The 23,617-nt window shown below is 36.6% G+C and overlaps 1 long non-coding RNA gene across 1 annotated transcript; it reads right to left on the minus strand.

Annotated features, from left to right (window-relative positions):
• Positions 1–374: 374 nt before the first annotated feature.
• Positions 375–1,982, minus strand: LOC149247233 (uncharacterized). Its single transcript, XR_016265616.1, has 2 exons — positions 1,122–1,982; positions 375–814 (listed from the first exon to the last, which is right to left on the minus strand). It is a non-coding gene; the product is annotated as an uncharacterized LOC149247233 (long non-coding RNA).
• Between the last annotated feature and the right edge of the window lie 21,635 nt (positions 1,983–23,617).

Below are 23,617 nucleotides of genomic sequence, written 5' to 3' on the forward strand. Positions count from 1 at the left end.
ACACATGAAGTATTGAAGATCACCTTGCCTCCCTGCCAGCAATAAATGTTTACCCATCTTAAGTATAACTCATAGATTCAGAAACTTTCCTCCATTCAGATCAATATAATGAATTGTTTTCCGCTAAACAAAGTAACAGGTTCTTACATTTGTAAATATTTAGCTGGCAACGAAATAAACCTTGCCCATACAAACCAGCGATTTCATGAAATATCCAGTATTTAGCAAACATTATTTTTCTCATACCAGGAACAAAATCACAGAGCCATTACTTATCAGTTACAAACATCATTCTATCCATTTTTATTTCAATCAAAACATCATTCTCTCAATTTTTATTTCCATCATAATCCTGCTAGGGATTGATATTGCAATTACACACAAAGAAATCAAACAAAGTATTTAGATAGTGAAACAGTACAGTACAGGCAACGAACCATATAGTTCAAGCAATCACAGATCCATACTAAAGTTCAACTTGCATTGTTGGTCCCAATAGTGACCCCTCGAGGATCAGTAACACAGGTTTTCTCCTTCTCCCACACAGATACATTTTCTATCTGTTGGTCGATCATGGAAGCAACTGCCCGAAAGCAAAAAAAATGAGACATTGCTCCAATGATCATTACACCCAACAGAACTTTGCAGACAATAAAGTTTAGATCCCTATTTTGCTAATACATTAAAAAAAAGTATAAAAGCCGGACATGATTACTTTGAAGAACCAACCCAACTGAGATACAGACAGAACAATCTCCTCTATTTTACACTTGAGTTGAATTCTGACTATTTTGCCGAGGCTGAATCGAAATCGCTGGTACATGAAGCAGAGAGGAGATTTTATACAATTAGAAGCTATAATTTCCAAGAAATTACAAGGCAAATGTGTTGAACTATTGTTTAACACATCAAGACTATAAAAGAAGGGAAAGCCGAAAAAGAAAAAGGTAAGCCGAGCAAACAAGCATAACACCCACTCCTTTATAGCTTTGCAGATTCTCAACCAGAGATTTGGGAGTGCCTTAAACTCAATCTATACCAGACTTATAATCTTCGAAACCTAATGAGCAAAATTTGGAGGATAGCTTGAAAATTTCCACCTGTATTGGCATTTAACCAACCTGCGTTTACGATATTTCGAACTCCACTATCTGTTATGCAACGGATTCGGGCCGGTTGGAGTTAGACGTTTGTCGCCTTCGAACTTATTATCCGGTGAAAGATTGGAACAGTGGGGTATTTTCTTGCTCTGCGGGCAATCTTTGCCCTTAAACTTCGACCCTGGAGGCTTATCGTTCTTGAAAAAACCTGAAGCTGCCCGCGTACCGGAGACGATACAAAAACTCGACATGAGCATAATCACCAGGAAGAATAAGCTGCAGGCAAATGCAGCGTTTATCAATCGGGATCTTCTCCTCCGAATCATAATGTAAAAAACTGGCAGTTTCACCACCGGTTTTATCCCGATAAATTCCCCTGATATTAGCTGCAGTTTTCAGAATGGTGGAACATAGATTCCTTGGATCAATCGAGCCGCGCTAAAAACACACCGAAACTGATCATACCATCATTACCATCAATCTGACCGCCGGCCACAGCCATGAATGGCCGGAATGCAGTTCAGGCCAATAAACAGGGAGAAGCCCACGGGGGTGAATCGACGAGACCGAGGGACTAATCTGTGTTCGGCCTCTAGTCAAACCATAAGGCAAAAGAGACAAGGAAACCCACGTATCAGACCGGCATCTAGTTAAGACACACAAATTCAATTCAAACTGACCTTGCAACTGCAAAAAGCAAATTGCAGGTGTACCTGCAGAGGACTCGACTGGTGAACTCTTGGGAAAAGTGTTCGCTAGAACGGACCTTTAAAAGTTTTTAACTCTCAATTGGCGTTGGCTCTGACAGACCGCTACAATTACGCAAGCAGACAGTATGGATGGATGAATCTCCGTCGTGAACTCGCCTTTCACCTTGAAAGTAGAGATGACGACCTATCCAGACGCACCATATTCGGCTCCAAGATTAACGTTAATCTTGTCGCAGAAAGATTTTTTTGAAAGTTATGATAAAAATTTCACATAGATTTCAGGTAGACATGATTATAACAAAACTGTGATCCAAGTTCTGTGAATGCAATAATAACCTAGCCGTTTTCAAAACTCTCTAATAATGGACTTCAAAATTAATCAAAACTCTTAAATTAATCAAAACTCTTACCGAAACATCGATTTTTTATTATCAGTTTTCAAAATGGGTCAATTTTTCAAATAAAAACTCCGATTATCTAGTTTCCAAAATCAACCCGAGTACCGAATCCAAACAAATATCCTGTATTGCTGACAAATAGAAAAAACCCACTTCAATATCCATCCCTTCTCTGTTACTCAATTAAACCCCGTTTAATATCCATCCTTTCTCTATAATGTGATCTTTCAATTTGTCAATTGGGTGGTCTGCTTATTATCTCGTTTATCTGGATTTGGATTTAGTTGTGAAAGAGTAATTATTATCTTGTTTATTTAGATTTAATTGTGAAGAGTAACATGATGACGAGAAATATTTTTGTAATGTTATTGTATAAACTCAGTGTTTATAAATATTTATAAATATTGTTGTATTAACTTTTATTAAATAGGAGTTATATGGTCTTCCATCTTGCCATCACATCTCACCCAGAAAAGAAAAAAAAAAATCTCTTTTAAAAAAATTATGATCTTGAAATTAGCAAATATCCCAAATGAATTTCCCGATCTACTTGACCATATCCCAAATGGCTTTCCTGATCTACTTGATCAAATTATGACTAGAATGACAAAAAATTATGACTTTTTGATCAAAACCCTAGACAGTTTGTATCTTAATCACAAGCATAATTTGTCAATTGCCTTGTTGGATTATGATCTCCCTCGTTCAATATCCATCCCTTCTCTATAATATGATTTTTCAATTTGTCAATTGGGTGATCTGCTTATTATCTAGATTATCTAGATTTAATTGTGGAGAGCCAGATCTACTTGATCAAATTATGACTAGAATGACAAAAATTATGACTTTTTGATCAAAACCTTAGACAGTTTGTATTTTAATCACAAGCATAATTTGTCAATTGCCTTGTTGGATTATGATCTCCCCATGTTCAATATCCATCCCTTCTCTATAATATGATTTTTCAATTTGTCAATTAGGTGATCTGCTTATTATCTAGCTTATCTAGATTTAATTGCGGAGAATAATATGATGACCAGAAATATTTTTGTAATGACTACTAGTATTATAAATATTATTGTATTCACCCAGTACTTATGAATACTTATGAATATTGTTGTATTAACCCTTATTAAATAGGAGTTATATGGTCTTCCATCTTGCCATCACCATCTTACCCAAAAAAAAAAAAAAAAATTCCTTATAGAAAAATTCAGATCTTGAAACTATCAAATATCCCAAATGAGTTTCCGACCTACTTGACCATATCCCAAATGACTTTCCTGATCTACTTGACTAGGATGACAAAAAAAAATAATGATTTTTTTTATCAAAACCCTAAACAATTTGTATCTTAATCACAAGCATAATTTGTCAATTGACTGGTCAGATTATGATCTCCCTCATCCAGATTTTTCCCTCAAATAACATGATAACCAGAAATATTTTTGTAATAGCTAACTAATTATACTCGTAAATATTGTTGTATTAACCCATAGATTTAACCCTCACCGAGAAAATAATTTCATTTTAAAATAAAATTTTGACCTCTCAATTAGCGAATATCCCAAATATTTTCTTGATCTAATTCTGACTAGAATGACCGGAAAAGATGACTTTTGATCGAACCTAGACAGTTCGTATCGTAATCTCAAGCATTAAATTTGACAATTATCTCTGCGCACCTCTTTCAAACCCCAATAAATTTGCTAAAAGCAGACAAGGCTACAACAGTTAATAGGACGGTTGGTTACCAAACCCCACGTCTCTCCCATTCGTACGGGCGATTTCTTTTTCAAACTTCTGGATATATATACTGATACAGGGCAGGAAGTAGCAGTTTAAAGAGCGCGTCGCTATTCTGGCCAGTATTGCCAAGCGATTTGCAAGTGTGTTTGTATTTGGAAAGCCAAGCGATTTAGAAGTGTGTTTGTATTTGGAAAGCGAAGCGATTATGAAGTTCGAGATGCTGCGCATTGCAGCCTGTTGGTCGCCAGAGCAAGGCATGACGCATGCATGACGTCATAGTTACATCATTGCCCGCATTATTTAATGTTCAGGTATCTAACCGGGAAATTCGAACTAATGGGCTGGAGGCGCCGACATGGTCACAGAGTTGGCCCTTTTAATCCGGAGGCGTTGTGGTTAAAACAAATGATGAGCTTATTATCATTATCATCGTATTCATGAATTATTGGTGCCCACTAGTGGCAAACATATTGATTGATTTATAACGTATCTGGTAGCACACCTCAAATTCATATGGACCGTCACAGAATTGCAGACTTTTTATTAAGAAAACTGTAATGTTTATCATCATTCTCTCGAGTTACGAGACAGAGGGCTACATCAAGAACTCCTTTTTCATCAGCGGCGCTCTGTATTCATCTCAGATTATTAAGCGGAATCGGGATCCTTTCAGGAAAGAGGTGCCATTATCTTTATATTTGTTTTATTTATGAGTTGTAAATTAATTGGTTTATGAATGGTATTTAGATTTTTTTTGGAAAAATAGTGTTGTTATTTTCATATTTGTTTTATGTATGAGTGGTAGGTGGGTTGGCTTTCGCACCTTAGTCAGGTTCGATTCTTGTGGGTGGCTATTTGTTTTGGTGATACTCTTCACGCTTCGGCAATATGTATATTTGCTGGCTTCGGCCACATATGTTGTATGTTGATGATGCTCTTCACACTTCGGCGATATGTATATCTGCTGGCTTCGGCCTCATATGTTGTATGTTGATTCTTCAGCGGGAATCTCTCCTGCACTAACACTGAAAAATTAATTGATTTATGTGAAATTGAGTTTTTACTAAATTAAATGTTTAAATTTTATTAGAAAAATTAAAAATCAAAATCAATGTTTAAATTTTATTAAAAAGATTAAAGATCAAAATCATTTTGGAAAAATTAAATTATCTTAAAAATATCCAAATTTAACTAAACTTAACACCATTCTAACAACCATCTTACGAATAAATAAATCATTCTTCAATCCAATATATTATTATAACTGACCCCAACTTGCAATCAACCTAATTCATATATATTTTCAAAATCTTATTTAAAATAGTGTATATTTAAGATATTGGATTCAATGTTGCCTTATTCGATGCACAATGCTCGCCATAAAATATATCTTTCGTACTTTTGACACAACTTTTAATACAAAGTTTTCAAAAAAGTTTTGTATATCTTTCATCATGGCTGCATTTTGTTTTCATGCCTCCCGTGGAAAGGTTTTTGGATTGACAGTTTTTGAAGCGACATGGAAAGGTTTTGTATTAGAAAGTTTTTGAAATGACATGTTTATAAAGTTGAACCGATTAAAAAGGATAAATGGATGGTTTTATAAAAAACAATTAGGTTTTAAGAAAATAATAATTAATTATAATATATTATTTTAAAAGACTATATATAAAAAAGTTAAACACATTCAAAATGAGAGGTGTATATTTTTATTATAAATAAAAATGGTAAAATAATAATAAAAATGTGTATAATTTTTATAATAAATAAAAAATTCGGGAAAAAAATGTTTACCATTTAAGGATAGAAATAAAAATGATAAGATTAAATAGTAAGTTGGAAAACTTTAAATTTTATTTTGGAACTACTGTCATTTTTATATGGGGGAAAATGTTCTATATTAAATTAGATTCAAAGTGGAATTGATATTGCATTCTTTCAAAATTTGAGAGGATAAAGAATTTAAAGTCTCTAACATAGGGATTTCTCTTATAGTTGGTATGGAACATAAGATCCTAATAAAAAGGAGTCAAATGCATAGCTTGTTAGATAATAAGAAATTACAGGAAACACTCTTTCAATTAGTAAATGTGAATGGAGATCTTGGCATTTCAATTAGTAAATGTGAATGGAGTTCTTAGGTATTTATGCTATGAACAACTAATCAAGTTATCTTTCACATCAATGATTCCAACCCTAACTCTATGGCTAGATGAGGACCTTGTTATAGCTAGCAATTACAAAAGAAATTCTAAAAACTTGGTCAAGAATTTGTTGGGTATTAAGCTAATCAAGCTTTGCATGTCTTAGGATCTTACACTTTGTAATGGTCTAATGAAGTGGTAAAATTGATGACCTGTATCATGGGCTTGGTAACAATGTCGTAGACTATGTGATCTCATATGCTCCAATATACAATCAAATAGTAAATTTTGACCTCTTAAACAACCATGAACCGAAATCTAATCATAGACATTTAATCCTAACCCTAAACTTTGTCATGCATGAGAGTTCCATTAAGGAGAATAATGAAAAAACACTTGATTTTCAATAAAAGTAAAACTTGTCTTTTTTAAAAGAATTTAAATAATGAACTGAATATCCTATCAAATAGGAATAATATTGACAATCTCTATCATAATTTTACAACCACCTTCTCTACTTCCATGAAAAAGTTCTCAATCTAGGTGTTGTATAAAAAGGAAAACTAAACAATGAACCATTGGTATGATAGAGAATATAAATTGTAAGAAAATCCATTAGAGATGCTTCTAATTTGTCCTAACAAGATAAATAAACACAAAGCTCAAATCAAAAAGAAAAAAAAAAAGGTACTACATAAATAGAAACCAATAGAAGCTTTTACACTTATTTAAGCTAGATCCTAAAACAATTCAGTAGAAAATTTTGACTTGTAAAACTAAAGAACACTATATGATTCCCTTAAGGGACTAGAACTTTTATAGACTACATTCAAACTATTTCTATAGAGGAAGAAGTTTTTTTAATAAAATTTATAAAGTTTGCAGTAAGTGGCTCATACAAGGAAAAGTTAAGGACGTTGAAGTCAACCAAGGAGAAATACTAAAAATTTGGAGGACCTATCCTCATTCCTCACATCTACAAGATCTCTAGTTTAGTAGGTAAGCAAACTTTTCGAAAACGTGGACTCAAAGTTTCACTATACCTATTTTGAAAAGCTGGGATAAAGACAATCCTAACTATAGGACCATTATGATTAGCCCCCTTTTAGCCAAGTTATATGGAATTAGTTTGAAAAAGAAGATTGATGTATGGCTAGAAATTCATGGAAAAAAGCTAAAGGCCATGGTAGATTTAGGAGCTATCATTCAATTGTGGACCATCTTGTTACAATTGAGATCATTGTGGAGGAGTGTCCTAGTAATAATGCTAATCTCTTATGTTGTTTCATTGAATTTTGAAAAGATTTTGTCTTCGAGTTAAAGACTTACCTTCCAAATAGGTTGGAATAGCTAAAATTTCCTCTTGAGCTGAGAGCCATCATGATAAATATGTACAAGAACATCATTACCGAATTTAGGAACATTGAGGACTAGTCAAAATAAATAAATTGTAATACAAATGTTGAACAAGGTTTTTCATTGTTCGCTACCCTTTTTGGCATATACATTGACAAGTTAGAGAACTCCTTGGAAGAAGTAAGTTGTGTTAGCTTGACTCTTGCTATAATAGTCATCATTCTTCCAATTTATGATAGTTATATTGTTCTTATGGTGAAGGGTGCCTACGATTAGATAAGAAACTAAAATTGTGAAGGATTTATGCTTTGGTATGGGTATGATTATTGATACTAATAGAATTAAGGTTACAATAATTAAATCCAAAAAGATAACTTACAAGAATTTCGTGTATGGAAAAACAACTTGGAGGAAGTAATTTCATACAAATATATCATCACAAGCTCAACTAGAACTATAGCAATGAGAAAATGATAAATGGAAGGTGGCAAGTTTATTATGGACTAAAAAATATTTGAAACTTAGTAGATCTTTGACTATGGTATAAGAATAAACTCTTGTATGAGACTCTTTTCGTTCTTGTTATCTTATAATATAGTTATGAAATTTAGGGATGCAACATCTCTAACAATATTGGAAAAGGATAGAGAAAAACCAAAGCATTTTATTATTTATACTCTCAAAAATAAAGGAAAAACACTTATCTTATCCTCTTCATAGAAGTTACATTTTCCACCATTGATGCAAAGTTATGACTAATTACCTATTGTACAAGAATAGATAAACAACATGGAAGACAAGAGAATTCCTAAGGTTTCTTCAAACTCCAAGTCAAAACCACTTACAATGCAAATGAGGGTGGCATAAAGATACCAAGGCTTGATTAAATTGTTGGATAATAAAGGAAGAGGTTACTCTATAGAATAACCCTAACACTAAAAATATTATATTATATAATTTAAGGAGAAATTGCGGTGCCATAAAGAATTAGAAAATAAAAAGAAAGTAAGATACTATAAGGAGACGATTAACCCTAATCTAAATATAAAAAATGTCTCTTGTTGTGATGAACTTAAAGAAGAAATAAACATCGTTAAGATAAAAACAAACTTTTATCATTCATAGTGAAACAATGCATTGGTCAATTCCTAGAATGTTTTGGATTAAAAGAATTTGTCATCTTTGTGACAATAAGAGGGTTGGTGATGAAAAACACTCCCTCTTAGAATGTCCTTAATACACCCACATTAATTCACAATTTTAAATATTTGTTACCATATATGACTTCCTAATCTTTTACATCAATAAAATTAATGCTTGCCTCTAAGCTTTTGAATTAGAAAAATAACATTATAAAGGAAACCAACTAGGTTTTTGCCTTTTTAAAAGTTTAATAAACCAAATTTAGTTTTAGTAGACATTAACCATCATCATCATCAATTTCATTATAATAAAAAAAAATCAAATAAACCAACATATACTCATCTATAATTTATATATAAATATTCAAATACAAATACTTAATAAATTTACTCTACAAAATTTAACCTTTAACTTATATTAAATACTTTCAATTTACTGACCTATTAAAACAAAAACTTATAATTTGATAAATAATAAAACAAAAACTTATAATTTCATAAATAATAAAACAAGATCATGTTATCAAAATCATTTATTTTTCAATTTAAATCCTTAAAAAGTTCATTCATTGTATCTAATTTTATGTATTATATACATATATTTTTAACACTTTCTGAAGTCTCATCTTTTAATATTTTTTTAACTCTTTCTCATGTCTCATCTTCATACAGGTGGGGCTGACATGATGTGAAATTTAAAAAGTTACTAAAAGTTTTGAAATTGTGCACTGATTATAATGTACTTTCCTTTTTAGAAAATAACTTTAAACTCTATCTTTCAATTTTGTATCCCTTCTTCCTCATCCCAATGAGGAAATGAATGATTATGTCCATGTAATGTGGGTAGCACATTAAATCAAATCACTATTAGCCTTGTTGTTATCCATTGCAAACTAAAAGGCAATATTAATTATTGTTTTGTTATGGTTATCATCAATTTCAAAAGTGTCTTTTTTTTTCAATCCTGTTGAAGAAATAACCCATGCAATGTTTTCTCTTTACAAGCCACTTGAGCATAAAAGCATTGGGATGCCTTAAATGATTGGTTAACCAAATGTGTCGTAATATGAAAATTAAAATAAATAAATAAATATAAAAAACCACAAAAAACTCTTAATTTCTGTAAATAATAGCATAATAGATAAGTTCTTTCCGCTTTTTATATTAATACATTTAGTAAGTTATAATTATATTTTATTCGCATAAATAAGGTGAGAGCATATTCTTTAAGGTAAATTGGTTTGAAAAAAAAAATCTTTCAAACTATTGTTTTTGAAGTAAATATCGATGACAGAATTCCTAAAGGATTTAGCTTTTATAAGGATTAATGGATAGAAAATAAATTATTTGTATTATGATAATTCAGGTATGTATAAATTGGAGAAAATATTTTATTAATTATATGTATATATAATTAAAAGATAATATAAATAATTTTTATGTTAATAAAATTTAAGTTATTTATTTATTATTATAATTATTATTATTTAATTTTAATGTTACGGTCAGCTTAGATATTAAATTGGTGTATGAGATTTTTTTGTTTGTGGGACAAGGGATCTATTTCGTGCAGTGATTTGGTTGCTAAGTTTACAAAGACATACATACTCTAACCTGTGACCTTTTAGGAGGAAATACATGCTCTTAACCATTAGACTCACTCAATCTGTATAGTGGGTATAATTTTCATTTTTTATGTTTTTTTAATAGTTTTTCATGTTATTCAATTTTTGGTTATGTGATAATTATTATAATAATGTTGTTTTTGGCGTGTAATTCATTTGGAAAAACATGTTATATAAAGTGTTATGTAAAATATTATGAGGTTTTTGGTTCAAGATCTCCTATTAATTTGTGGTAGTGGATGGAATCGACCTCTTGTCATGCTAACACTACTCTAGTTTCCAATTCCACTAGTTAGTGTGTGTGTGTGTCAATTAGGCATATCCTAAGTGGTTGGGAGGTAGGCATGAAATCCTCCCCACCAAGGTTCAATTCCTACAAGCGACATGATGGATGTTTACAACGTCAACAAAATATGTATGTTCCTCGTATGGAATATACAATGTTGTACCTATATATATATTTCCCACATTAATAAACTTTATACTCGTACCAATATTTAATTTTATGACCTTCTTACCAATAACCCATTAATCCTAAGGGTTTGAGGATGCTTAGCACATGTTTAGGATTAGAGTCAACAGGCCTGAACCTCGACCCAGGTCACTCATCTTGGAGTTACAGGTTCCAATTTTCAATTTTTATCCATATACATCTTCGTGTGACACTTTTTGCACCGCCAAGGATTTTTGGTTAAATGCCTTATTAGGAGACACATGTTGCCTATCACATAAGCCAAATGGAGGTTGTAGCAGAGGATGTGGTGGATTACGGGCTCAACCTGGCTCGTGGGCTAATCCTTCGAACATATTCGAAGTACCTGCCCTTGTTGCTCCCTTTTCCATCTATATTTGTCGCTCATACTCTCGTCTCTTCTAAGGGTTATTCATATCCAACAAGTGGTTGCTTGCATGAACCTCCCTTACAAAGTGTCATTCCATGCAATCTAGATTCTCACTCCATTGTTGTTTATCCTTCCTGAGTGCCCGCTCCATTTTCAGAAGATCATACTGGAAACCTCTCAATCTTTTCCATGCTGAGCAACTTTGGTTTGTTGAAGAGGAAGGGACAATGCATTCGTAGTTGTTGGTCCACTACATGTCTTACAATGGGGAAGGATATAGGGATTGAAACCATAATCAAACTCTCTACTAAGACATCAATGGGCCACTTGGTACAAAGGCCATATATGTGCATTCCTTAAGATCCTGGGTTATATCAAGTTGGTAGCCTCTGCTAGGTTATTCTCTGACCTTTCAATATTTTTGGTTGGGGGATGGTTGGCATTCATATTTCAAGCTAAAGAGGACTATTCACACATTCTTAGTCTCCATTAGAATTGACGGAAGGAGGGTTTAATTATTAAACCTTGGTATGTTACCTTTGAACCCAGTGATGAACCAGTTGACATTCTCAGAGTATGGGTTTTATTGTCGGGCATTCCTTTTCATTTCTAGAGTTTGGAGGTTTTTTAAACCATTGGAAATAAGCTTGACTCCTTTGTTGTAATGGAGGACGGGTGGCAACAAAAAGAGGACCATATGATTTCATGGGTATAGGTGGGGTGTGAGATCGAGGAATGGCCTAATAGCATATGTGGGAATATTTATGGATGGATCGATATGGGTCCATAGGGTAAACTATTAGAAAACACCTTTTCGATGTCGTTGCTGTCAAGGAGTTAGACATATTAAGAAGGAATTTTATATTTTGGGTCCCACAAGGGCCAATCATATTTCCTTATAGGAGTAGGATTGTCCTTTATAGGACTAGGCAAGAGACTCTAGCAATCCCCTCTCAAAGGGGCCTTCTCAGGGCTCCAGCGTGCTTAGGCCTCCTCGACAACTTCACTCAACTGACAATCTCTTGGCTGGTAAGTCAAATATCCCTTCTCCCCTTCTTAATTATATATTTGTTTCTAATTCTCTTGTGGTCTCGCCCTCCTTCTCAGAAGGCCTTGCTCCTTCCTCTGTCTTGTACCCCTTACCCTCTGTTAGCCCTTCTGTGGCATCTTCGGTCCTGGAGCAACTTCCCCACCCCTCCCCCCCACCCCATTATTACTCCCACCTCCTTCTTCCTCTGCTCCCCCCAATTATCAGGGGGTGAAGAAAATATATGATTTATGCCCTAGGAAGAATCACACCTTAATTTCTCCTTGTGATGGTCTTATAATGGACCCTCCTTTAGCCTACCCTGTCGACAGTAAATAAAATTTTCTCAAGGCACGAGAGAAAGAAAAATTGGAAAGTAATACTAGGAAACAATATTCAATTGCAAGGGCCCATAAAGCTTCAGATACCCTATCAAAATGCACCTCATTATCATGCTCTCTTTCAACTCAAGGGGCATTGGGTGTACTCCGAAACAAATTTCCATCAAGATATTAATTACATTTTGTAAGCCATATTTATTAATGATCCAAGAAACTATTTGTTTCAGTACAAAAGCATGAAGAATTCTCGAAGGAATTTTAAAGAACTGGTCCTTCGGTCATTTAGAATTGGAGGGCTTCTCAAGGGACTTGGTTACTAGTTGGAGTCCATATTTTAAGGCCATTTCCTCCTCATATTTCCCCTTTGCTATTTCAGTTAAATTTATGTTTAAATATTATGTCTGAATAATTTACTTTATAAACATCTATGGCCTCTATGACAATTGTGAGCATTATTGTCTAGATCTAGTCTCTCCATGTGTTATCGAGAATCAACACCTTATTGTTAGGGTTGACCTCATCTTCACTCTACGCTCGTAAGAAGTATGGGGGCCTCCACCATGTCTAAACCCTTTGCACATGTTTTTATCTAATTGGTTGGTGCATAATCTCCTTTTCCATATAGAGCCAACAAATATGCCGTCCACATGGGTGTATGATCATTCTAGAGGAAATGAGGTTTCCAAAAGGCTTGATAGATTTTTAGTATCATAATCCATGATGACCTATGGCTTATCTTTTAAATTTGTGGTTGGATCTAGGGAATCTTGGACCATTTTCCTATTCTTCTTCACACTGTGTAGAAATTAATGTGTAGATTCAATACTGCTCATGAAATTTGCTAAATCAAAAGACTTGAAACTACTCTTCTGATCTATGAAATTTAATTCAATATCTAAAACAAGAATCATAGACATGAAAAAGGAAACATCGCACATGCATAGATATTTATCTAGGGGAAAGAAACTGCTCAAAACCCCTTACTATCTATATTGCACTAATCAGAGTATAAAGAAGAAATACAATGCTTACTCAAGCTTGAGCACACCATGTAAGTGTATATTCTATCCCTCTACCTGAGTGACTCAACCTGGCCAACACTTAGCCAATTTCAAGCCTTCCCAAGCTCCTCTTTCCTTGCATTTTTCCCTTGGGAAATCGCCCCTATTTTTTTAGGAACTTCACACTAAGGAATTGTGCAATAGCCTTAGGTAAATCTCTGACTGCATGCACCACCTGTGCACATTGGAATATGCTACAATTGATAGTACATTGCATTGGAATCTCCATCTCAACTGGGTAAGTCAAATTCTCTGAATGCAAAAATTATTTTAGGTTGATTGATCAGTGAATTGGTTGATCATTGAGTGTGGTTGAAGTTCAACTTCCACAACTTGACTTCCACTAGTTCTTCTAACAATTAGAACTAGTTAAATTGATTATAACTCAAATTAACTGAAATAGATTGCTACAAATTAGCAATCAATCATGTAGAATTGAACTCAAGCTTCCCCAACTCGAATTTAATGGGTTAACTGAGTGACAAGTGCCATGTCACCTCAGTTAACTACCTCCAAGTATTCTTTTAAAATAGAAATTCGAATTTTAATCTAGTTTGACTAAGGAAAAGTCAAAACTAGCTTTTCTTACTGCATTTTGAACACTCCCTCTCAACAAGAAAAGGATTATCAACCACCCCTATCATGAACCCATGGAACTCAAATTTTCCTCTCGACAAAGCCTTTGACAAAATATTTGGATCTCGTTCCTCTGTTGGAATTTACTGCAACAACATAATCCGCCTCTACACACAATCTCGTAGATGGTGATATTGGATACCAATATGCTTGGATCGATCATTAAAAACAATATTTTTATAGAGTTTGATACAAATCTGATTATCACAATAAATCACAGTAGGATCCATCATCTGACCAAACAAGCCAACAAGTATCTTCCTCATCCAGATCGCCTCACATGCTGCTTGACTTTCTGCTATGTATTCTGCTTCTTTTGAGGTGAGCGCCACTGATCTCCGCTACCTGTTGTACCAAGAAACTGTTGTGGACCTAGCACTGAAAATTCCACCTGATGTACTCTTCTTATTTGATGTATTCCCACCCAAATTGTATTTTTTAAGCCACACAAATTAGCTCTCTTTGTCCGTCTGTACCAAAGTCCAAACTGGGTACTATCGCTGAGGTACTGTAGAACATGTTTAGCTGCCCTCCAAAACAATTTGGTTGGCCTAACCATGGCTTGACTAAGTTGGTTGGTTGCATAACACATGTCTAGTCATGTGTTCACAAGATACATGAGTGAACCCACCAATTGCTGGTAAATAATCACATCCACTTCCTCACTTGAAGTGGCCTCCTCTTTCCTCTAGTTGGTCGCTGGAGGTGTCTCCATGGCTTTACACCTATTGATGTGGAATCTTTGAAATATCTTGTTGGCATACTTTCCCTAAAGACAAACAACTCCCCAACACATTTCCATACTTCCAATCCAAGGAAGTAGTGCATGAGGCCCATGTCCTTCATCTCAAACTCTTTTGCAAGGTCCTCCTTTCAATATTTGATCAACTTCTCATCACCGATAAGGATCAATTCATCAACGTATAAAATAATAATCAGTAATTTACCTTCTACCAAAATGTGATAGAGGTTTGTATCCACTTCACTTTTGGTGAAGCCCAAAATGGTGAGATAGCTATCGATCCCAATGTACCAAGCACAGGATACTTGTGTGAGACCATATAATGCTCGCTTGAGGATGCACGCATGAGACTCTCGGTCATAAGTCTCAAAGCCTTCTAGTTGCTGAATATACACCTCCCTATCAATAACGCCATTGACAAATGTTGTCTTCACATCCATTTGGTGGATCTTCCACCCCATCTGTGTAGCCAAGGCAAGGATCAATCTGATGGATGAGTACCTTACTACTGGAGAAAAAGTCTCCTTGTTACACAAAAATATCGTCACCACGATTATTTGCAGTCAGTATGGGTCTGTCATCACTTGTACTGTCCTCCTAAGCAAGTCTCAGACCTCAGCTCTTCAAATAAAGCTTTGGAAATGAGAGAAAGACATTAAAAATCAATGTAACTTTGGTTCTGCACTTTCTCTCATAGTCACCTGCGGTCCCGCACCTTCTGTGTACAAAAGCTGCATACCTGCCTGCTCTGTCCCTAACGGTGTAGGTGCGGACCCCTGTGAAAGTCAAAAGACACAAGTTTTATCTTTAAAAACTCACTTTGGGTTAATTCTAGAGGTTTCTAGAAGGAATTTTGACGTGGATTGTTCGCTCTGAGGTGGTTCATGCATCCCAAAAGATAAGGAGCTAATCCCTTGATGAGAGGAGTTATCCCTTTGAAGGAGGGCTTTATCCCTTTGAAGGAGGACCTAGTAACCTCCCTCCATTGCACTATAAATACAAGCATTGGGCTGGTTGCTAGGGAGGTTAGAAGCTGAACATTTTTTAGGGTAAATGCTGGTGAAATCAAGACTTCCTAGTTAAGCCTAAAAAGGAGAGATCACATACCTTTTTGGTTTCATTGGGGAGTGAGTGAAACTTGTCAAAGTAGAGGAGACTTCTTGCTGGACCCTGGGAGGAGCTTGTACAACATCAAGGCAAAGGTTGTAAGGTTCTTCTTCTTTTGAATTAATACAATCAAACTCATTTTTCTCAACAAGTATCTTATGTTATTTGTTTCATGGACTCCTTGATTTTCATGTTAAATATGTTTTATGCAATTGGCTTTTCAGGTGCTATTTAATTTGTTTGCCTTGTTTGTGTTTGCAGATTCGCGAAAAGGAGTTCATTTGGATCGAAGGAGCGAGGGCATCCACAAGCTAGTGTTGGACCTAAGGTAGGCCCTAAAAACACTTGTTTGCTATTGTTTATCAAAGCATATTTAGAGAAAGATAGTGTCTGGTTGGTTTGCTTGTCATTAGGTCTTCTTTAGATTCTAGGAAGGTCTATCTTGTCTGTAAGATCGACTTATTCTGTGTGACAAAATGGCGACCATACTGGGGACTTGATTGTTTTCCTTGTTTTTACTTTGACCTGAGAAACTGTATTTTTGTTTCTGTTTTTGACTTGATGATTGTGGGATTGGGTGGATTTAGTTAATTTTGAGTTAGTTTTTATTTTTCATAGTTTTGGGAGAAGTACGCGCCCTCTGAGTTAAGCACAGTGCGTACCTCTACGCGCTTTTGCTTTGTGCACAGAGCGTGAACGCACCTGTGTAAATAGGTTGCCTGCGTACCCTGTCAAAATTTTGAGAAATTTTAAATTTTTCTCTTTTTTATCAGTTTAGAATTTGTTTATAGGTTTTAGCCATTACCCAGACCTACGTGTACCCTGTCAAAAACTTTCCTTGGTTTAATTTCACTAGTGTTAGGGTTTTAGGTGAAATTCCTAGGAGTTTTGCTTGTTGGGTTTGTTTTTCGTTTTGGTTGTGTAGTGGCTCTGAGCTTAGAAGCTGTAGGGACTTCAGATCACCTTAGTGTCTACCAGCCTTCTTATGAGTCTAACCATTAATGAAATCTCCCCTTGTTTGAGGAATCCGCTTTGAGTTTTCTCTCTACAAAACTTCGAAAAGCTTGTGTTTGAGAGTTTGGATTTTCATTTTCAAAAAGAAAACAGAATTGGTTGTTCTTGACTGATTTGTGATTCTGCATAAATTAGTCCTTAGCTTGCATCTAGCTGAGTAAAACATCCTTAAAAAAGACTTTTAGTAGGCTTTGACTTCAAATAGGTTTTTATAATTTTTAGATCTCAAAGTTAGTCATTTTCATTAGTTTTGAGTGTTTTGCAAAAAATATATAAAAAATCTCTTTTGGAAAAAGTTTGTTTTTTGTAGTGATTGAGTGCTTTGAAACGAAAAAGGGAAATTTTTGTGAAGTAATTAGTTGTCTCGTTTTGAGTGCTTTGGAAAGGAAAATCTCTTCTTTTAATTTGTTTAATTGAGAAAGATTTGTGTTTACAAAGTTTTTGCATTCTCAAACTCTTTCTTAGTTTAGAAGTTCATCGAAGAGAAAAGGATTGTTTAGATCATCTTAGGTGCATTTTTAGTGATTTTGAGTCGAGTCTTCATACCACGAGTTTCATCTCCGCACCTTTGGACTTAAACAAAAACCACTAAAATTAACGCTTAAAGTAAAATTCACCTAGTAACATTTTTATTTCTAGGGGTCTGATACACCAACTTAGCTTAGGCTAGTGTCTTGGAGTAGGAGAGTGATTAACTCTCCAAGACAGTAAAAACAAACAAGTAGTTGTATCTTGTGGTAGGGAAGAAATCCAATTGTTGCATTTATGCTCTGGGAAAGCTCCTCTTAAAGGAGAAGCATGAGATCGTGTCCGAACTAGTGTGGGAATCAATCCTTCCTCATTGGGAACGACGCCAGATATTCACGTATTAAAAACGATAAACCTCGGATTAACCATTGTCGAGGAGCCTGGGGTCACTTGTTGGTAAACCTTGGATTATGTCAAGGAGCCTTCAAGGGGATTGAGCTTGCTACTCTGCCCTTGCGTGCGTATCGGATCGTAGACTGTTTCCCCAGGTGTATTTGTCTCAGTTGGTAACCTTAGTGGCCATATTCTTTAGGACTCTTCCTGAGGTGACAGTGGTGGGAAGATCCCATTGTACCTGGAGCAGATGTTGGTTAGACTCACTTGGATTGTCTGGGGGGTTCACTTCACTCGAGACGGTTAAGTGGAGGAACTTTTGCCAGTCTATTCATTAAGCAGGTTTCCGGGGTAACTGTTCCAACCGCCATTTCTGTACTGAACTCTGCGACGCTGGATTTCATCACCAACTAGTGTTTTCGGTCCGGAAAGTTACTGTTTGTGTGTGTTTGATCTCCTAGATTCTTTAGGCGTGTGATTCAAATTTGTTTGGTTATTTAGAGACCTTAGGTGCTTTTGATTGAGATTTTACTTTGTTTGCGTGTGAAGTAGTTAAAAGTTTTTAACTGTGGCTGAATTACCAAGACAGTCTCGTAGACTTCGGGGCCAGTCTCCTGAGATTATAAACGTGGCTGAGTTACTGAGGAAGTCCCATAGACTTCGGGGCCAACCTCCTGAGGAAGTACCGAGCCAACTTGAAGGCTTAAAAGTCCTCGTAACTCCTAGAGACAGTAGAGTTGGGCCACCGGAAGAAGGAGAATCTTCTTTGATAGTACATCCTAATTTTCAAACGCCAGTAGCAGAATATAATCCACAGTCAGTGTCTGTCTCCGAAATCGCTGGTAGCCTTTCATCTACTAGTGATATAGGTGAAGAACCCAAAATATCTGACCCTGAAAGTGAATTTGCTACTACTCCGACATCGGGGTTTGTTTCTCCAACTTTTAGTGGTCTTGGTTCACCTAGGGTAGAAAGAGTAATCACTCAAGATCTTCCTTCTGGACTTATTTCTATTGAAGAACTTGCTCCGGAAGAAAGAAGTAGGCATCCCTATCCCTGAAAATCAACTTGTCATTGAACTAAGGGAGCGTGAATCAATTTTTTATAGTCGACCTAGGAGTAGTTCTTGGTATCTTTCTTTGACTAATTATTTAGAAAACTCAGGGTTAAGTTTTTCACCACCTCGTGCTCCTTATCACCCAACACGTAGAGGTTTTTACACTCCCGTCAATATGGTAGGACAATCGTCCATGTTTACTCAATTGCCTGAATCCTTTTTGTATGGCGGTCCTTCTGTTCCCTCTGGGTATCAATCTCTTTCTGGTACTTTTTTTGGAGCATCTCCTCAATCCATTGAACAAGGGTTATTAACTGGAAGCAATGGTACAAAGCCGTTGAGCGTAGAAGACATTCTTATGATGTCAGGTTCTATTCCCAACCCTCAACCTCAAGGTGGCCAGTTACCGCCTGGGGGGCAGCCTCAATTAACGCCTGGGGGGCAACCTCAAGGTACACAATTTGCATCTGGGGGGCAACCTCAAGGACAGTACATACCTACGGGACAGTACATTCCTCAAGGTCAACCCCAGACTCAATATGTACCCCAAGGTCAACCTCAGTATCAATTTATACCTCAAGGTCAACCCCAGTATCAGTATGTGCCTCAAGGGTATCAACCCCAAGGTCAATACTCGAACCAAGGTTTCCAACCACCCCAAGGTCAAACGTATGTTCAAGGAACGGGAAATGTACCTTTCAATTATCAATCCTACCCTCAACCCGGTTATGGTCCTCAGTATTCTCAACCTGTTATGGGTCAGTACACCGGAATGAATATAGTGTGGGATCCATCGCAAACCCAACAGGTGTTGCAGCCAAGTGTACAGTTGTCATCTCAAACTGGACAAGCCCTAGTTTCTAGTACACCCCAGCAACCAGTCCAGTCTAACATTCAAACTTCTGTACCTTCGGTAGTTTCTCAACCTGGGCCCAGTACACCTCATACTCCGCCTCAAACGACTGCTACAACTGCCGCTACATCTGTTCAATCTACCCCACCTACTTCTAGAGTATCGACAACTCCGGTTTCTACTGTTCCTGTATCTACTCCTCAGACATCTTTACCACCGTCTGGATATACGATTCAAACTTCAGTTCAGATGCCTGTAGGAAAACCTGGTTTAAGTACGGTTGTCACAAGTCAACCACAATTCACCTCTCAACCGTACCAGGGACAGTACCAATTTGGTCCTGCTGTCCAACAGCCAGTTTATCAGTATCAATCGTATCCTAGGTACACTTATCAACAACCTCAACAACCCCAGTACGGTCCGGTTAATCCTGGTTTTCTGGGAGGATACAATATCCCGAACGCGATTCCTATTCCTAGTTATCCTGGATATCCTCCTCCTGGGGCTGGTCTCATGACCTAGAGTTTTAGCGATCCTAATCGGCAGTTACCGTTTATCGCAACTTTGGACTTACCTGACTTGTCGCGCCTAACGAACGATCCCATTAATTATCTTCCATTTTGGCCGCCAATGCCGAATAAGTTGCCCAGTGACATTCCCAAATTCGAAGGTAAATCAGGAGAGGACCCGTCGAACCATGTGATGACTTACCACCTCTGGTGTGCGTCTAACTCCATCACAGATGATTCAATCCATCTTAGACTTTTCCAGCGCACTCTAATTGGTCTCGCGGCCAAGTGGTACATTGAGTTACCGCGAGGCAATTTTTATAATTTTAGTCAGTTAGCTACATCCTTTTTAACTCATTTCTAGTTGCCAGTCCAATATGAAAATGACATGGAATTGTTAACTTCGCTAAAACAATCGACATCCACTTACATTTCAGATCATATTCATGAGTGGAGACGTCGACGTCGTTTAGTGAAGGTATTTATTCTGGATCAAATCTTGGTTGAGTGGTTTGTAAAATCTTTGTTGCCAAAGATCACTGAAGATGTTGCTAAAGTCGGAGTGGTTACTGAGGAGCAAGTCATTGCTCAAGCATAGTACCTTGACTTGGTGTATACTCAGTCGGGTACGTTACACGAAAAAATCCCTGATCTTCCCAAGCAAAATCAAATCGCTGCAGCTCCTTCGGGATCTCATGCCGTTGATGGTATGATCGGTACGGTTAACACTAAAAGTAAGAAGAAGTCTTCCAAGAATTCTTCCCCTATCATAACCTTACCTGATTCCCCAACAGGATATTCTTCTGCAGAGATTTCTGCCGATATTCACGTTGTAGAGTCATCTACAGCCAAATCAAAATCCGGTGGGAAGAAGAAAGGAAAGAAGAAGAATAAAACGAACAAAATTTCAAAGGAGAAACCTAAAAAGGCAGAATCCAATGACGAAAAGCGCAAACCCATTATCCTTGTCTCATTTATGATGATGAACATTTTACAAGAGACTGCCCTCATCGTGCAGAGGTTGCGAAAATTGTCAAGGGTTCCCAAACTCCTGCTGTTTTGAAGGATCCTTTTCCGGCTCAAGACAGTAAGATGATAGGTTCATCCTCGAGTGCCAATGAAGAACCTGTACTCATGATGTCCCATGTTAGGATTGCGACTCGATCGCAAGATTATGGTAGTAAGAGTCATGTTGATGGTAAAGAAGCAGAATCTTCTCATTCTAATCCATCAACCTCAGCTCCCGGTTCCGATCCACTACAGATCGAGAAACCTAATCTAGACTTGGTAATCAAACCGCCTGCCAAGGGTATACTTCGAAGTCAGCTTTCAATCCACATGCGAGACTGGCTTAGAATTATAACATTGTTGAGGATTTAGCTATTTCACCCTCGGCAATGTCGGCTTTGGAAGTGCTGCAATCATGCCCAGCACAATGTAAATTACTTTTGTCGGCTATAGGAGCTGTTGATGTTCAGGACCCGAACCTAATAATTTTCGATCTAGAAAATAGTACACCGTGTTTGCCTCATCAAATGGCTTTCCAGATTCCAGTGATAGTAAAAAACAGACCTATTCATCGGATTGTAATTGATGAGGGAGCCTCAACGTGTATTATGTCGATACAGTGTTGGAGATCGCTTGGTTCTCCTTCACTAAATCAATCCCCGATGATTCTAAAGGCCTTTGATGGCCGTGGGTTTCATCCTTTTGGCATTCTACAGGATTTGCCTATAGGGGTTGAAGGAAAAACCGTTAGTCTAGATGTGGAGGTGGTTGATGCCCCTCTAGATTACAACCTTCTCTTGGGTCGAAGTTGGTTTTACGCTATGACAGCGGTCATTTCATCGGTCTTTCGAGTAATAAAGTTCCCACATAATGGAAAGATCGTAACAATAGACCAGCTGGATTACTTTTCATCCGACCTAGCCTCTTTGGAGAGTATACAGCATGTTGATAAAACGACTATCCCATATAAGGATGTTGGAGTAGGACTAGTTAAAGATGTTGGTTTACTGGGAACTTTTCCTTTTCCTCCGATCAACGCATCATCTTCATTCGCAACCATTCATATGATTACATCAGACACCATTGTTTATGATGATCCTTGGATCGTCCCTTCTGAATCTGAGATAGACTCATTTGGCAATTCCATGCCTTTGAGTCCATATGAAATTTCCTATGAAGCCGTGCAGTCTTTAGCTGACCCGTGTTCAACCAAAAATGACTTAATGAATGTGGTCCGTGAGGAATTACTTTTCACATCAACCTCGGATTTAACCACGTTTTCTGAACTTGTTCACTCTGATGATCAAATTTGTGAAATCCTATGTGTAGATGATTTACCATGGGAAGATCTCCATCACAGATCTTCGTTTTTACCTGAGGATGATCATTTTGAAAATGATTTCTCATCAATTTTTACAACTGAATATGTCAAGGAACCTCAGAATCCAATGAAACATCCCGATTCAGAGTTAAATTTGGGAAACATCTCTCGAACTATTCTTTTTGACATTTCGGTTAAACCCGGAATTGTTGAGAATATTCATATAGGTGCCTCATGTACAAATGACAAAATTCAATTATATAAGGCCCTATTTCAAGAATTTCGCGACGTGTTTGCCTGGTCCTATGAGGAAATGCTAGGAATTGATCCCGCGATTGTTGTTCATGAGATCAAGACTTACCTGGACGCTAAACCCGTCCGGCAACGTTTGCGTCAGATTCACCCACGAAAAGCTGCTGCAATTAAAGCAGAAGTTGAAAAATTGTTGAAAGCAGGTTTCATTTATCCGATCCCGTTAACGGATTGGGTATCAAATATTGTTCCGGTTAACAAAAAGCAGGGAACAATAAGAATATGCATTGATTATAGGGACATTAATCGAGCCTGTCCAAAGGACAATTACCCAACTCCCTATATCGATCAAATCATTGATGATTGTGCCGGTAGCGATATATTCTCCTTTATGGACGGTTTTTCCGGATACAATCAAATCAACCTTCTACCTACTGATCAACCAAAAACGGCTTTCATTTGTCCATGGGGGACATTTTCTTATTGCAAATTACCTTTTGGGCTTAAAAATGCCGGAGAAACTTTTCAAAGGGAGATGTCTTATGCGTTTCATGACATCAAGCACATTGTGCAACCGTATCTCGATGATTTGCCTGCTCATTCATTACATCGAGCTGATCACATCGTCCATTTACGAGCAATCTTTATGAGGTGTAGGCATTATCGTATTTTGTGCAACCCACACAAATGTTTCTTCTGTATAGAAACAGGTCGATTGCTGGGATTTGTAGTTTCAAAAGCCGGCATTCGTGTTGATCCCTC

This window comes from Pinus tabuliformis, chromosome 7 (assembly GCF_031772625.1).
Source record: "Pinus tabuliformis cultivar Carrire ecotype Pingquan chromosome 7, CPIR1, whole genome shotgun sequence".
In the NCBI taxonomy this organism is placed as follows: domain Eukaryota; kingdom Viridiplantae; phylum Streptophyta; class Pinopsida; order Pinales; family Pinaceae; genus Pinus; species Pinus tabuliformis.